Genomic DNA, 16,651 nt, shown 5'->3' with positions numbered 1-16,651 from the left:
ATTAATAAGTAAAAGTTTACTGAAAATGCTTGGCCAAAGTAATATGAACTTTATTCTGAGGACAAGGGTAAGTTAGTGTGCTTCCTTAGGACTGTCTTTCTTCCTAAGGCAATTCCCTAGTTCTTAGCAATTGTTTCAGGTCTCAGGTCTATAATCATATTTAGATAAGCTCTGATTTAATTTCATGAGCAATGGTTTTTGCCTCTGCAGTCTTTTCTTGGGGCATTATTTGAATTATTTACTTCGGCTGTCGCAGGGATATAGAGGTTTCTTTTTGCTCTTGTAACTAATGTGTCCTCAGGGTGATGTGACCATATATATTTTACGTTCTGCTTTGGCAGATTGCTTTTTATTTTCTTCTGTGAGGTCATTTTAATTTGTAACACTGTGGCCTCTTCCTCCTACTTTCTGTTTTTTACACATTTCACATTTTCTAGATAGAGAATTTTTATAAATTTCTATTAGATTATAGTGGGACAGGTGATCAGGAATGGTTTGGACCCTCTCTTTTACTTTATATAAGAAACTAAGACAGGGAAGTAATTTGTCCAGTCCTGTATCCTGCTTCTTACTCTTTTCCTATTTCCTGGCATGAAAGAACTTGAATCTGGGGTTAAATTTCATTTTTTCCCGCTATATATTAATCAAAAGTCTCCTGTGAATTGTTTACATCTAATGGGATTTAAAGTCAGAAGCCTGGGGCAGCCCAGTGGCTCAGTGGTTTAGCATCGCCTTCAGCCCAGGGTGTGATCCTGGAGACCTGGGCAAGCCCCATGTCAGGCTCCCTGCATGGACCCTGCTTCTCCCTCTGCCTGTGTCTCTGCCCGCCCCCGCCCCCTTCTCTCTTTCTGTGTGTCTCATGAATAAATAAATAAAATCTTAAAAAAAAAAAAAAAAAGAAAAAAGTCAGAAGCCTGGTCTGAAAGTGAAGCAGAGCTGACATCCCAACCTAGGAAAAAAGATTACCTAGTGAGTAGAAGTGTTGTGGATTCAGTAGTGGAAAGAAGGGCCCACCATGGACATACTCTTCACTTCTAGACATACTTGGCACGCTCTTAGATGGTGGTAGTTATTGGGTATGCCAACATTGCATTATTAGATGGCTTGTGGTCTTTTCTGTGTTTACATCTAGGGTATTTGAGGAAGGAAAGAATGAAATGAAATGAACAATTTTTACTTTGCTCCTGAGCACTTCTCACCTTATCTATACTACAAATAACAGTTAATGTTTGTTTCTCTTAGAAAGTTACTGTGGGGTGGCAAGGAAATCAGAAAAATGTCTCATAGACTTGTTGGTACTAATTAAAACCTAGATTGCCAGCTGAAGGGCAACCTAAGGACTATTCAATTCAACACCTTTATTTTATGAGTGAGAGGCCAAGAGGAGAAAGTAATTCACCCAATGTTTTAAAAAATATATATATATATTTTCTGGCTACAGGTGTATTCAACATATATATATTTTCTGGCTACAGGTGTATTCAACACAAAACAACCTTCTCTGACTTTACTGAGGTGGCTGACCACGTCCATGGCAAATCTATCTCTAAACTTTGCTGACCCAGCCCCAACCTCAGCTTTCTTGTCAGCACTAGGGGGCACAGCACTTTGTCTGTAGGTGTCTCTCTCTGTCAACTTCCCTTCGGCTAGTCTTGCTGGTCACTCTCCCTCCAGACCTTTGGGCTGTGGCCTGCCAGTGTTAGAACTGCTGTGGTGTAGAGTGGCAGGCACAATCTCAGGGGGCAGGTGGAAGTAATCACAAAGATACTGGATACCCTCTTGGTAAGTTTCAAGTAGAAATGTCTCCAGGCAATCTATTCCTTAATGTAGACTTGTGATTTGAGAGACTGCATGGACTTGATGATGTGAAGATTGGGTACATTCTTGTCTGCTAGCTCAGAGTGTTTAGGCATGTAGATGTCCTTTTTGACCACCATCACTCCCTCCTTGAAAAGGAGTTCATGAATGACAGTAGGGTTCTTCTTGGACGTCAACATCCCAGCGGGTACTATGTATAGGGCTGGAGCTAGAAAGGAAAGCAACCACTCAATATTATACAGTAAGTTAGTTACAGAGTCGGGACCATATCTCAGCACTTTGGACTCCCTGTTAAGTTCATTTCCACTATACCCCTTTGCAGGACACACTGTAAGAGGAAATGTTGGGTAGTGGAAGGCACATAGGCCTGAGGGCAAAAGATCTGGGTATGAACCATGGCTCTGCCACTTACTGATTTGTTCCTGAGAAAGCAATATCACTTCCTCAAGTATGAGTTTCCTCATTTGTAAAATGAGATAATACTGATACTTCTTTTACCTGCCTTGCAGGGTAATTATTAGGATAAAATGTGAGATGCAGTGGAAAAAAGGAAGACTAAAGTGAACATGGCAATTTGCCTGTGGATTTCAGCTTTGTCACCTATTAACTGTGATTTTGGGGCAAGTCACTTTGTTTCTATGAACACAGTTTTTTCTTTGTAAAATTGGGACAGTAGTAATTCCCCTGCAGAGCTGTTTTAAGGACATTAGTGTATGTAAAGCATTCAAAATGGTGCCTAGTTAAAAAAAAAAAATGGTGCCTAGTACATGTGAGATCTTCACAGAAGATTTAGTTCTGTCTTCTCAGAACTGTTCTTCTAAAAACTTAAAATAGATATAGCAGAACTCGTTCTTCTGTGGCTTTAAAGCTATCTTGTAAAGTTTGATTCAGAGGCTGTAGGTGGGGTAAGGTATGGGCTTTGTGGTTAGTCAGGTTTCTGTTCTAAACTATAGTGGCCCATGGTTAGGCTTTTTCTTCTTCCAGAGAAGGGCTTGTAGAAATGACAGACACTGAATGCAGTAAATTGATTGAAGAAGAGGTGGAGGAAATTTGGTGACTGGGAAACTCGGAAAGGAGAATGCCTGACCTACAGTAGATATGTAATCATTTTTTTATATAAATTTATTTTTTATTGGTGTTCAATTTGCCAACCTATAGAATAATACCCAGTGCTCATCCAAGTGTCCCCCTCAGTGCCCATCACCCACTCACCCCCACCCCCCACCCACCTCCCTTTCCACCACCCCTAGTTCATTTCCCAGAGTTAGGAGTCTTTCATGTTCTGTCTCCCTTTCTGATATTTCCCACTCATTTTTTCCTCCTTTCCCCTTTATTCCCTTTTAATATTTTTTATATTCCCCAAATGAATGAGACCATATAATGTTTGTCCTCTTCCAATTGACTTATTTCACTCAGCATAATACCCTCCAGTTCCATCCACGTTGAAGCAAATGGTGTAGATATGTAATAATTTTTATTGAAAGAATGACTACCTGAAATGGAGAAATACTGTGGGCCATAGGGGTTCATAAATAACTGGTGGCCCCAAATTTCTCATCCAAGCTCCACTTTGCTGAGGTATTTGGATTTAATCAAGCTTTTATAATCTTAACCTGATGAATTTGTGGAATTTAAGGTCTTGAGTTTTTTAAGCTTTTCTCTACTACCAACTTCCCTTTACCACCTTGGTCAGGCCAGACAACTATTTCCTTCATTCCTAATTATTGTGTGGCTAGGTTCCTCTTTCTGGTTTTTAATTCTGGAATGGAGTTGGTGGTTCTAATGCACGAAAGTTAGAGAACGGGAAATCTGTATGATCAGGCAAACAGCATTTCCTCAGAAGTTCCAGGATTATGGGAAAGCTAATAGGTTCACTCCTTCTTCCTCCCCAAAAAGGATATTTTTGTATAAACCATTAATTCAGTAAATACATACTAATCATGTATACTATAGATCAGACATTCTTCTGGGTGCTTTGAATATGTTATCTCACCAAATGCTTAGTAACCCTTTGAGTTAGGCTGATAATATTGCCCTCAATTTTACAGATAAGGAATATAGAGTTTAGATGAAGGAAATGACTTGCCTTAGCTAGTAAAAGGTAGACTCAGGATTTGAACCCAGGTCTTTATGACTCAAAGATAATCACTGATTGCCGTGTCTGTCTACCTTAATAAAATGGGAACTCCTTGAAGGTGGAGGTCTTGTCTGATTCAAATCTGTGTTTCCTATTTTCAGCACAGAAACAAATAGAGTAATTTTTTCTTTACATTTTTTGAAGTTTTTACTTAAAGTCCAGCTGGTTAACATACAGTATAATATTAGTTTCAAGTGTGCAATATAGTGATTCAACATTTCCATACATCACCCAGTGCTCATCACAGCAAGTGCACTCCTCTATTAATGAAGTAATACATAATTGATGCCTGTGTTATTCTGAAGCCCTATGGGCCCTCTCTCTTTAAGCCCACTGCCTACTTTCCTCTACAGTCAGTTGCCTGCTTTAGTTTAGTTTTCTTTTTTAGGCTGTTCTTGTGTGAGCTAGCGTTCCCTTTTGAGGTTGAATTGAATTGTGTAATGCCTCAGGAAGTGGCTGAAGCACCTTCCTCAAACCTGGTTGCATCAAAAGCCCACCAAGTCAAGTCCTGTTCCAAAGAGGAAGAGAAAGCCTGGGCTCCTTAGTTAGTAGATAAGAGTTTCTTCTTTGAGGTCCTTGGGCTAATTTCACCATTTAAAGAAGGGACATTTACTTAAATTCTTTTTTTTAAAAATATTTTTATTTTATTTATTCATGAGGGACAGAGAGAGAAAGAGAGGCAGAAACATAGGTAGAGGGAGAAGCAGGGTCCCTGTGGGGAGCCCAATGCAGGACTCGATCCCAGGGCCCCAGAATCATGACCTGAGCCAAAAGGTGATGCTCAATCACTGAGCCGTCCAGGCGCCCCTTCTTTTAAATTCTAAATACTCCACTCTGTATGTGATGGTTAACTCAGGCCATTTTTATGTCACTTTTTAATTTCCATCTATCTTCCTAAGTCTGACCCTTGGGTCATACAAAATAAATTCAAGCTCTTCTCCGTATTACAATCCTTTGTAATCACAGGGTGATTTTATTTCTTTTCTTTTTTACTAAATATTTTCTTAGTAAGTTTCTTTTTTTTTTTTTTCTTAGTAAGTTTCTAAGATGACCACCTCTCCTTGCCTCTCATACCACTTTTCTCTCCACAAAAAAAATCCCTATGGATAGGCTTTTTATGCTAATTTTGTTGTCCTGTGTAACTCCTTCACTTCTCTCAAGTTTTTTTTTTACTGTTGCTTGGATAAGCCATATATACCTCTTTCATGCCTCCCTGACTTGTTTCTCATAGTTTCTTTTGTGTAGTATGTTCTTTGCTTGCTGTACTTCTGCTCAACAACCTTCAAGACTGTTAAAATATCTGTCTCTGATACCTTCCTTTCCTCCTGTTCCAGACAGAATATCCTTTTTCTCAGTGTTTATGTAATGCTTTGTTCCACTAGCTATGGCAGCATTTACTGTATTGTACTTATTTGTACTGTATTGTAATTATACTTGTTCATCTATCCTTCCTCTCCCTAAACACTTCTCAGTCAGTCCTCCCAATATTGGAAGTACCTGTCATAGATGAGGTAGTCAACATTTATAGAGTGCCTTACCGCTGTGCAAGTTGCCATATACTCTCACTTAATCCTTGCAACAGGTCTCTCATGTATGTATTAGGCCCATTTTACAGATGAAGTAATTGAGGCCCAGAGATTAGTGATCTATTATGATCTTATAGCTGGTAACTCAAAGGACTGGGTTTCAAACCTATTTGCTGACTTCAAAGCTTGAGCTATGTTTAGAACTATTCTTTTGATTCTAATTCAGTATTCTTTTTGTGCATATCATAAAAACACAAATTGAGTATATAGATGTGTTTTTTTTTTTTTATAGATGTGTTTAATGCAGTGATGGATAAGAGTTTAAATGAGAGTAAGGTGCAGATAGCAGTGGCACTCGCATAATTGCTGTGTATTAAGAAATGGTCCTGGATTTGTTAATGCCTTAATCGGTAAATATTTGCTGAATGAAGGAATCATCAGGCTACTGTAGGCAGTCCTATAATTTAGCACTTACAAATGAATTTGTTTTAGCTGATTAGCAGATGTAACAACACCTACCTTAGGGCATGTTCTGTTCTAAAAAGGGATGTAAAGCTGCTTCTCTCACACTACCATGGGTAATGTGGATGAGCTCAGCTTTGACCTGAAACAGTGTTTCTGAAATCTTTCACTTCCAAGCTTTGTCATATTTTTGTCAGGCACTGTTAACCTACTTTTTCAGAGCTACAGAATCAGACAATTAGAATATGAATTGGAATATGAGGTTCTTATTCTAACTGTTTGTATACCCTAAGCTATTACCAGAGAGAACCTAAACACAAAGGACTTGGTAAAGGAAGCCAAATGGTAGACCTTGGGAAATGGTAGTCCTTGTTTTGTGACATGGGCTATTGAGTCATTCTACATTTTCTTTTTTTAAAATTTTATTTATTTATGATAGTCACACAGAGAGAGAGAGAGAGAGAGAGGCAGAGACATAGGTAGAGGGAGAAGCAGGCCCCATGCACCGGGAGCCCGACGTGGGACTCGATCCCGGGTCTCCAGGATCGCGCCCTGGGCCAAAGGCAGGCGCCAAACCGCTGCGCCACCCAGGGATCCCTCATTCTACATTTTCTTAATTTGACTAATAGCAAATGTGTTACAGAAAGGTAACAAAAATAAGATGACTATGGTTCAGGCTCTTGTTAGCTTTATGTGACTTGGGGCAAATGGTTTATACTTCCTAGGCCTGTTCCTTTAGGGTTTTAATCCAGTGATTCTTTCCAGGGGATGTGATCCTGCTGTCCAGGTACCACACATCTCTGTTGCTCAGGGACCATGCTGTGCTGTAAATTACAACTTCTTTTGCCTTTCTTGTTTTAGGCCACAGATCCTCCATTCACTATGTATAGTCTAAGAATTTGTTGAAATCTGTCGTCTTCTGATGTCTCATACTCATTCTCTTCCTTGTTGAGTTTTATAGCTTTGCTATCATTTTAGTATGATTTTTAGGTAGGAACATAGGTAAATGTGTTTTTAATTTGCCAAATTTAACTGGAAGCAAACTTCAAAGGAAGTTAAAGGTAAAGAAGATGAAGTTGCATTTATATCTGGAGTTCCAAAAACTTCACCATGAAAGTAAGTGAGAGAGTCTGGACCTTCTCAGGAGATGTCCTAGGTTCAGATTTTGACTTCATCATCTACTAGGTATATGACCTTGGACATATTACTTCCCTGATCCTCACTTTTGAAATTGGAATTTTAAAAAAAGATTTATTTATTTATTTTGAGAGCGAGAGGGAGAGAAAGAGAGCATAAAAGGAAGTTGCAGAGAGAGAGGGAAGAGAATCCCAAGCAGACTCCCTACTGAATGCAGAGCCTGTGGTGGGCTTGAGCTTGTGACCCAAAGATCATGACCTGAGTTGAAACCAAGAGTCTGATGCTTGACTGACTGCACCACCCAAGTGCCCCTGGAATTTTTTAATTGTTAATTTTTATATATTTTTAAGATTTGATTATTTGGGAGAGAGAGCACATGCATGAAAGCATGAGTGGGAGGAGGGGCAGAGGGAGAAGAGCAAGCTGACTCTGCTGAGCAGGGAGCCTGACTAAGGGCTCCATACCAGGACCCCAAGATCATGACCTGAGCCAAAATCAGACACTTAACTGTGCCATTCAGGTGCCCCTGGAATTTTTTCTTAGAAGAGAAAAGATACATCAGAAATTGTACTAAACTAGTAATCAATACATGTGTTTGCTTTTAGCAGACTAAGGGACTTTGACCAAATCCTTTCCCCTTTTTGGGCCTCAGTTTCCCTCTGTAAAATGAGGAACTTGACCTTGGTGACCTCTAAATTCCTTACTATTTTGAGTCCAACATTTTCCTAATTCCCGAAGAGCACTGGTCCTTTAATATTAATGTCTAGCCCTTTGTTCAGTATGATTAAGGCCTAGGATTCAGACAAATGGGACTGGGTATTCTGAAGTCTGTATATATCTACCTACCATACTGACCAGATCATGATACTTTTAAAAAGAGGAATCACAGTATACAAATCCATGGCTCTTAGATAGTACATGGTAATTAGGCAGCTATTTAAAAACATTTCACTCTTTTTTCCTTTTTCTCTTGGGATTAAGACAAGCCAGGGTACCTGAGGCATTAGCATGGGAAGGAGTAGCTTTTTGCTTTTTGCAGCTTGATTATTGTGTCTGTTCTAGCAGGAGAGAAAGACACTAAGATTATTATGACATTAAGTGATGAATGTATAATAGAGGGATGTACAAAGTATTAATCTAAGCAAGGAGTGGGAAGTGGGGAGAGGAGGCAATGAAGCCTCCAGAGGTGAGGTAACACTCGAGAGTGGAAGAATGAGCTTCCACGGAGCTTCATCAATTTGAAAATGTGTTGAGGGTCTTTTAGGGTTGCTCTGCCTTTTCTCTGGGCTTCAGCACAACCTGGAGGGCTCATTTAGAAAATCATTAGAGCCTATTAGGAACTGAGAATTTTTTTTTTTTTTTGAAGTCTGAATTAGTGTTTTTCTGATGCTAGCTTGGACTTTATACCAGTGGATACCTGGAATAAGACACCTGGCCAGGTTGTTCTTAGTCTGTTTGTGGTTTGGGTATTGTTAATGGATGTATATCAATAGAAAATTATGTCTGCCTTTCTGAGAGCTACCTGAGCGAATTTGAGAGAGAACTGTTTGGAATCTCTACTTTCTGTCATCCCAGGTTAACCTATTTAAGATACCTTGACATTTAAGTCTCTCAATACATCTTGCCAGTGTATTTTTCTTTTTGGATTAAAAGTTGGCTCTATTTTGATTTGCTACTTTTTGCGTGTTGATTATTGGGCATCTAAACTTCTTAGTTCATAGGCTAGCACAGAAATAGTGAATAAAACATTTTTATTACATAAACAACAAATATTATTGTATTTATTTTATGCTACTTGCTGTGCTTAGCTTCTAGAGATACAAGAGTAAGATCCAGTTACTCTCTAGGAGAAGCTCATAGACTACTGGCAAAGAGAAAACAAAGGGCACCTGGGTGGCTCAGTGTTTGACATCTGCCTTTGGCTCAGGTGATCCTGGGGTCATGGGATGGAGTCCTGTATTGGGCTCCCTGCGGGGAGCCTGGCTTCTCCCTCTGCCTGTGTTCTGCCTCTCTCTGTGTCTCTCATGAATAAATAAATAAATAAAATCTTTAAAAAAGAAAGAGAAAACAATACTTTAGGAACTATTGATTAAGAATGTTATGAACTGTGATAGGCACTGGGGATGAATGAGAGAATCTCAACCCCCAATGTGTGTATAGCCCATTGGGAGGTGGAATGGTGAGAAGGAGCCTACCCTGTAAGCCAGTAACTAATACAATGAACAAGGGAGAATGTGGTATTTATCATAAAAGAGAGAGAGGGGGGCTCCTCGCTGGTTCAGTTGGTGGAGCATGTGACTCTTGATCTTGAGATTGTGGGTTCGAACCCCACATTGGCTAGAGAGATTACTGAAAAATAAAATCTTAAAAAAATTAAAAAATAAAAGAGAAATAGTATGTATGCATTGAGGAAGATACCACTTTAGGGTTGTACTAGATGGTCTGTAAACTATCTCTCAGTCCCAAACACTGTAAGATTCTGTGATATTGTGAATTTTGCACTTACGAGGACTAAAGAGTAAATGGTATTATATATACCAAAAACTCATGAAGAAAAATGTTGATTTAAGAATAGCTAATTCCAATGTAACAGAATTATGGAAGTAGGAAGAGTGATTTTCAAGTTATTAAATTCTAAAACAACAGTAGTGATTGTCAAACATTTTCCAGAAAGTGATCAGGTGAGCAAATGTTTCCTGAATATTTTTTCTGAGATCAATTTCTCCCTAAGAGTGATAGATGACAAAGAAGTATAAAATGGTATTTCTGCTCCAGAGAGGCTTTGATTTCTCTAGGATTATAGGATGTATATGCTAAGAAATTGAACAGTTCCACCAAATAAACTGGATGCAAAGTTTAAGGGTTTATAGAAATGGGGATGATTAGTTTCCTAGACCTCCGGGAACAAGGTACCATAAACTAGTTGGTTTAGAACAACAGAAAATTATGGTTTCACAGTTCTGGAAGTCACAAGTCCAAAATCAAGGTGTCAGCAGGGCCATCCTCTCTTTGAAAGTATGAGGGGGGGATCCCTGGGTGGTGCAGCGGTTTAGCGCCTGCCTTTGGCCCAGGGCGCGATCCTGGAGACCCGAGATCGAGTCCCACGTCGGGCTCCCGGTGCATGGAGCCTGCTTCTTCCTCTCCCTCTGCCTGTGTCTCTGCCTCTCTCTCTATGTGTGACTTTCATAAATAAATAAATAAATAAATAAAATTAAAAAAAAAAAAAAAGAAAGTATGAGGGAAGGCCCTTCTCCTAGCTTCTGGTAGCTTCGGGTGTTCCTTGGCTTGTAGATTCTTGTGTCTTTTCACAGTCGTGTGTGTGTGTGTGTGTGTGTGTGTGTATGTCTGTCTGAACTTCTTACTAAGCACAGGCCAGAACAGCCTAGTTGGAATTTGGAAATTTGGGATTTTATGTCCAAATTTCTCCTTCTTATAAAGATCCAAGTCATTGCATTAAGGCCCACCCTAATAACCTCATTTTAACTTGATTAACTAGCCTAAAGACTAGTTTTAAATAAAATCACATTCTGAGATACTAGGATTTAGGACTTTTGATATACTTTATTTTGGGATGTACAGTTCAAACCCATAACTATAGGCTTGAGGGTTAGGGAAAGAACTTGGTCAGGTAAGAGTTAAATTAACATAAGTGGAGATATTGTAAGACAAGTCTGTACAATATCCAAACCCTCTGAAGAGGACACTGCAGGTAAATTCATCTTAGTAGAACTAAGGAGTTGTGAGATCCCCAAGCAGGGATATTTAGAGAAAAAAGATTACTTCAATTTTCTTCTTAGTTATTTTTGTTCACAATATACTACTGTGAGCAACTTTTGTTTTTTCCTATAAGCAATTTTGTTGATTTATGCCATATATCCAGTCTTGACCATTAAGATGTTGATTGCATATTGTGTAAAAATTTATTCTTAGGTAATAAAAATTAAACTATTTTAACTTACATGGTCAGTTGTAATAATAGAAGATCTTTTTCCTTATAAGCGTGATGAATTTGCAAAAAAAAAATAGATAAGTTTACTCAAGGAATTTGACATTAAAAAATGAGGGTGAATTATGGCATTTCTTAATCTGTGATTCTTTGGGTTAGGGCAGTAGTTTTCAAGCGCAGCCACTCTTAGAAAGCTTAAAAATATGTTGATACTTAGATTCTACTCAGGACCAAATAAATTAAATTTCTGGGGGGTAAAGGTAAGTATGGGGCTCAGGCATCAGTGTTTTTAAAAAGCTCTCCAGGTTTGTATACCTGGTTGTAGCCCTGGGTTAGGGGTGTAAGAAGGAAACTGGATTCTTATCCTTGCTGTGACCTTTGGACATTCTCTAAAACTTTTGCGTCTCCAGTACCTCTGAGAATAGAGAAATCTAGGTGTATTATCTCTGGCATTTACCAGCTGTTTAATGACTATGGGCAAGTCACTGGAATTCTTTTTGAGTCTCTGTTTTCTCATTTATAGAATGGAGAGAATTGAAAAGTACCTTTTAGGTTTGTTGCGACAATCAAATATTTGCAGATACTTCAGAATGCTTTGTAGATTCCAAAGTACTGTGTAAATATGAGGGTTTTAAAAAATTTCACTGATAGATAACTTGCCCAAGGTATTACAACTGCTTGGTGTCATAGACAGGACCAAAATGCATATCTCCTGAAACTTTATTTCCCCATTAACTTGAAAGATGATCTTCCTTTCTCTTTCATTTTTTCAGTTCTTTTAAATTGTATCTGAATGCCTTCTGTATTGGATACTTTTAGGCTCCTAGGTATAGTAAAGCAGCATATTGGAACATGGTCTTTGGAATTGCATGGATGTGAAGTTCAATTCAGATTCCATTACTAGCCAAATCACTTTAACCTCGCTCAGTTTCCATTTCTTGTATGTTAAATGGAGTATTAAATGAGAAAATAATGTGAAAGCACTTAGTACTATGCTTGGTATGTAATACCAAGGAAGCACTGGTAATTGTTGCTTTTTGTTATTATGAGGGGCAGTGATAGAGGGAACTACTTTTAATACAGTTGGGTAAAATGGCAAAAAAAAAAAAAAAAAAAAGCCATTCCATTTGACTTCACTGAACAGAGCCCTCTTCCTTTTGGTGGCTATTGGGAGTGTGCTTGGGGGTGGGGGGAAAAGTCTTTATTATAACAACTTGAATTTGTATAGTTTTATACTGTTTTAAAGATGCTTTTAGGAGCTATTCTCATTTAATCATCACCATAATCTGCAGGGGAAATATCCCTATATATTCGACAAGGAAACCACAGCTAAGAGAGATGAAGTGACTTTCAGTTGGTTGCCTTATGAGTAAGCAATGGAGACAGTTACTGTTTAAGAGGAAGCTCTCAGCTACATGCCTCCGGTTTTGTTTCAGCTGGACTTTTAGTTTCATAATGGGCTTTTGGATGTAAACCCAAAAGCCTTCGTTTCATGGTTTTATTAATTATGTACAGTTGCTTAAATAAAGTGCCTGCAAAATCTAGCAGCTTAAAAAAATAAACATTTATTATCTCACAGTTTCTGAGGGTGAGGAATTTTAGGTGGCCAAGCTGGGTGGTTCTGGCTCAGTGTTTCCACTGAGGTTACAGGCAAGCTATCGCCCAGGTTACAGTCCTCTAGAGGTTCAACTGGGCCTGGTAGATTCCATTCCATACTCACTCATCTGGTTACTGGCCAGCTTCAGTTTTTTGCTGGCTGTTGACAGGCTGACAACTTCAGTTCCTTGCCACCTGGCCTCTCCATTGGGCAGTTTACGACATGGCAGCTGGCTTCCCCACAATGAATGATCTGAGAGAAAAGAGCAACCAAAACAGAAGCTGTAGTTTTTTATAATTTAATTTAAGAAATATCATACCATCACTTCTGTATTCTTTTGGTCACACAGACCAACCCTTCTACTAGGTGGGAAAGGATACACAAATGTGCAAATACCAGGAGGCAGAGACCATTGGATACTGTCTTGGAGGCTGACTACCATAGTTGTAGAGAAACTTTGAGGCCCAGGCTATACACATCATTTATTAAGGAGTTAACTTTATTAAAAATTTTTTAAAAAGATTTATTTATGTATTTTTGAGAGAGAGAGAGGGAGAGAGAGAGAGAGCAAGCATGAGTGGGAGGGGCAGAGGGAGAGGAAAACCTAAGCAGTCTCTATGCTGAGCTTTGAGTCTGACATGGGGCTGGATCGCATGACCTTGAGATCACCACCTGAGCTGAAACCAAGAATTAGACGTTCAACCAACTGTGCTATCTAGGTGCCCCTAAGGAGTTAATTTAATACACAGGTTCAGATTGTATTCCGTGTTCCAGGCATGGTAGATATCAGGAAAATTCTTATATATCTTTAAGGGATGATTTCTCAGAACATAGGGAGCAGGGAGTCCTGCAGAATCCTCTTGAGTCTCTTTTATTTACAGTCAATCTGTTGAAGTTGTAACATAATCATGCCCAATTTTACAAATAGACACTTTATTGAGGATTTGGGAGCATGAGAAGATTTCTTTGCAATTGAGTGCTACCTGGTGAAATTAACCTTGGAAATCTAAGCATTTTGATTCTGTTAGCTATAGAGAAAATTAGCTGAGGGAACTATACGAGCCTCCAGCACTTAGTGCTTTTAAAACCACTTTCACGTTCATTTTCTTGTGATCATCTCAAAGGAATAGCGTGATGACATGGGAAATTGACTGCCATTTAAGTCAGTACATCTGAATTTGAGTTCCAGCTTTGGCAGTAACTGATTGTGTGATCTTGACAAAGTCATGTTCTCCCTCTGGACCCTGGTTTCCTTAAGTAAAACAAGGAGGTGTTAAATAGAGTTTCAGAGTTTTGAAGTGCAACTTCACAGGCTGTTGTGGTGAGACTGAGAAGTGGGAAGAGGCTAAGGAAATGGAACTTCCTCACCTCCTTTTCAGCCAGAGCAGCTCTACATTTATTTGTTTAAATATTGGTGTTTCTGTAAGATTTGATTGGCAAAAAGAGTTTGAGAGCCTTTTAAAAAGCTTGGAAACCATCGGATTGAGTGATTTCAAAAGACTTATCTATGTAAAGAAAGAAGTTGGTTTTTCTGATGCCACCGGGCAAGCAGTGGCCTAAGAGGTGCTGGTGTAGTATCCTTTCTAGGTTTCTACAGATGTCTCCTAAGAAACCTAAGATGTTTTTCTCCTCAGATGTTTTTCTTTAAGCCAGTGGAGGGAAAGGTGGTCATTTGTTGCTGATGGCTATGTCTCCAGTCTTTAAGGTGGTATAGCTTCTTCTGGAATTAGGATCCAGATCTGGAGAAATGAATGACAGCCTTCCTTGGAGAGGCAGAGGTTGTGGAACAGGCTTCCTGGGAGAGGTGGTGGCTGGGTAAATCAGCAGCAGGTGAGAAAGACTAGTCATAAGTTGGCTTCTGTTATCTATTGATTATTTAGATGTGAACATACTTTCTGTGGCCCGTTACTGGTCCCTAAACCCATCTATCTTTTGGAGTCTAATTGAGAGGAGATGGGAAGAATTTCAAATGAATCTTGCTTCTGACAGCTTGGGAGGGTTCTTGTCTTTTGGTGGCTCTAATACTTTTTGTTATTTCCCCGTTGGCTGTAGGAAACATCATTGTCAGTTGGTTGAAGTTAGTCTTTAGCCCTCTTTTCTCTACTCTCTGTTCTCTTTCCAGGCAATGTTCTTTTTGGAATAGAAGCCTGGAAATGAATAGTTTAGTGGAAAGAGGACTGGACTTAGAGTCAGTAGGTGTAGGTGAAGCTCTAGCTCTCCTACTTACCTGTGTGAATTTAGGCAAGTTTCTTAATCTTTCTCAGTTTATTTCCTCATATGAAAATAGGATTGCTGTGAATATGAAAGGAAGTAAGCATGTAAAGTACTGCATCTGCCATAATACGTGCTCATTAGGTGTTAAGTATTTACTATTATTTTTGTACTTAAGTTTTTGAGCATTTAGGATAGATGCTAATGCTAATTAAATTGTAAGACTACCATTTTATGTTAGAGTAACAATATCAGTACTAGAAAAAGCCTTATGGATTATCTTATCTTATATATTCATTTAAAATTAGTACATTTTATAATTAGAATTGTTTAGGCTCAAAGTGAAGCGACAAATGGCCCAAGATCACCTAGTAGAGGCAGCGAGGACGCAGTTTATAATACCTCATTCTCCAATTACAAGAGTGTCTATGACTAGTCTGGGTAGCTGGGGCTGGCATAGGTATCCACAGTGGGTTCCTAAATTTATGGTTTGAGGGCCATTAATCTATGTGCCCTGAGAAACCAGTGGCTACCTTGAGGTTGAATACTGGTCGGTAGAGCTAATCTCAGCTTCCCATTCTTCTGAGAGGTATTCTCTGGTGTAGACCTGGGCCCTGAAGACCTACTTGGTTGTACTTTCCCTGACAGCTAAACCCACCCTTCCCTCTTCATAAATTATAAAAACAAATCCTGAAAAGAGCAGACAAGTATAACCAGGATGTCTCTGGCTTTGAATGACCTAGTGTGTTGGAATTGAAATATGGAGGGAAGGAGAATGGAAAAGTTCAGGAAACTTCTTGGGTATTTTTTCCCCTCCAACATGTGCCAAAGGCTGTTCTTTCTGTTGTGTGAAGAGAGAATTGTAGAATTTTATGACTGAAAGTTCCTTTTAAGGACATCTAACACAACTTTTACCCTATGTTTGAATTTCTTCTGTAAAGTTCCCACCAAATATTTCTCCAGTATCTGCTTGCATACTTCCATGATGGAGAGCTCTCTATTGCTAGAGACAGTCATTTTCTTGGTTTGACATTTTGGCCCTTAATACTAAAATCTGTTCCTATGTAGCTCCTAATCACTGGCCTCTCACCGGATGAAATAGTGCATGTCAAATCTTGGGGTGTCCATCTTCCATTCCACATCCAGCTAAGGGAATCAGGCAAGACAGAGACCCAGAAGCTCAGTTCTATAGCCTCCAATTCATCCTCATGTTTTTGTGGGTAAGTGGGTTTAATAAATTATTTATTCTTTTTCATGGACTTGCTGAATTTATTAGTATTAGAATCATTAGAATTTATTATTAAAATTTATTAATACTAGAAAGAACCTTGGTGATTATATGGCCTGAGTGTTTTTTTTTTTTTTTTTTTTTAATCATTTGATAGCTTAGTAACTGAGTTCCAGAGAGGTAAAATCATCTCTCCAAAGACACCATAAATTCTGGCATTAAGACTCTGGACTCCTGGTAGTACTGGATGTATTACATAGATAGCTCTTCTAGAGAAACTGTTATCAAACTCTAAAACTTTTTTTTTTTTTTTTAAGTGCCACGTGGCACTCATGTACCTTGAGATTTCTATTGGGAGAGACAGCATCAGTTAAAAATTTCATAGATTTTTGTCTAAAAATAACATGCTATTTTTCAGTATTACAAGAGAAGGTAAAGGGTTCTATCCACAGATATTTATAGAGTACCTATAGGAATTCATGTGCCAGATTCTTTAAAATTTGTACTACAAGACACACTCAGAAATCTTCACTTTTGTGAAGTTTCCTAACTGTTCCCTTCCTCCACCCCCATTTCCTCATGGAAATGT

General features: G+C 38.8%; 1 protein-coding gene and 1 pseudogene across 2 annotated transcripts in view; one reads left to right on the top strand and one right to left on the bottom strand.

Moving 5' to 3' along the window:
- Positions 1–16,651, top strand: part of PAK1 (p21 (RAC1) activated kinase 1) — a 143,802-nt gene that overhangs the window by 20,750 nt on the left and 106,401 nt on the right. The window lies entirely within an intron of this gene.
- Positions 1,508–1,997, bottom strand: LOC140615575 (small ribosomal subunit protein eS10-like; annotated as a pseudogene).

This window comes from Canis lupus, chromosome 23, assembly GCF_048164855.1.
Source record: "Canis lupus baileyi chromosome 23, mCanLup2.hap1, whole genome shotgun sequence".
Lineage (NCBI taxonomy): Eukaryota > Metazoa > Chordata > Mammalia > Carnivora > Canidae > Canis > Canis lupus.
Note: the sequence above shows the minus strand (reverse complement) of the source record. Positions and strands in the feature narration are given on the sequence as shown.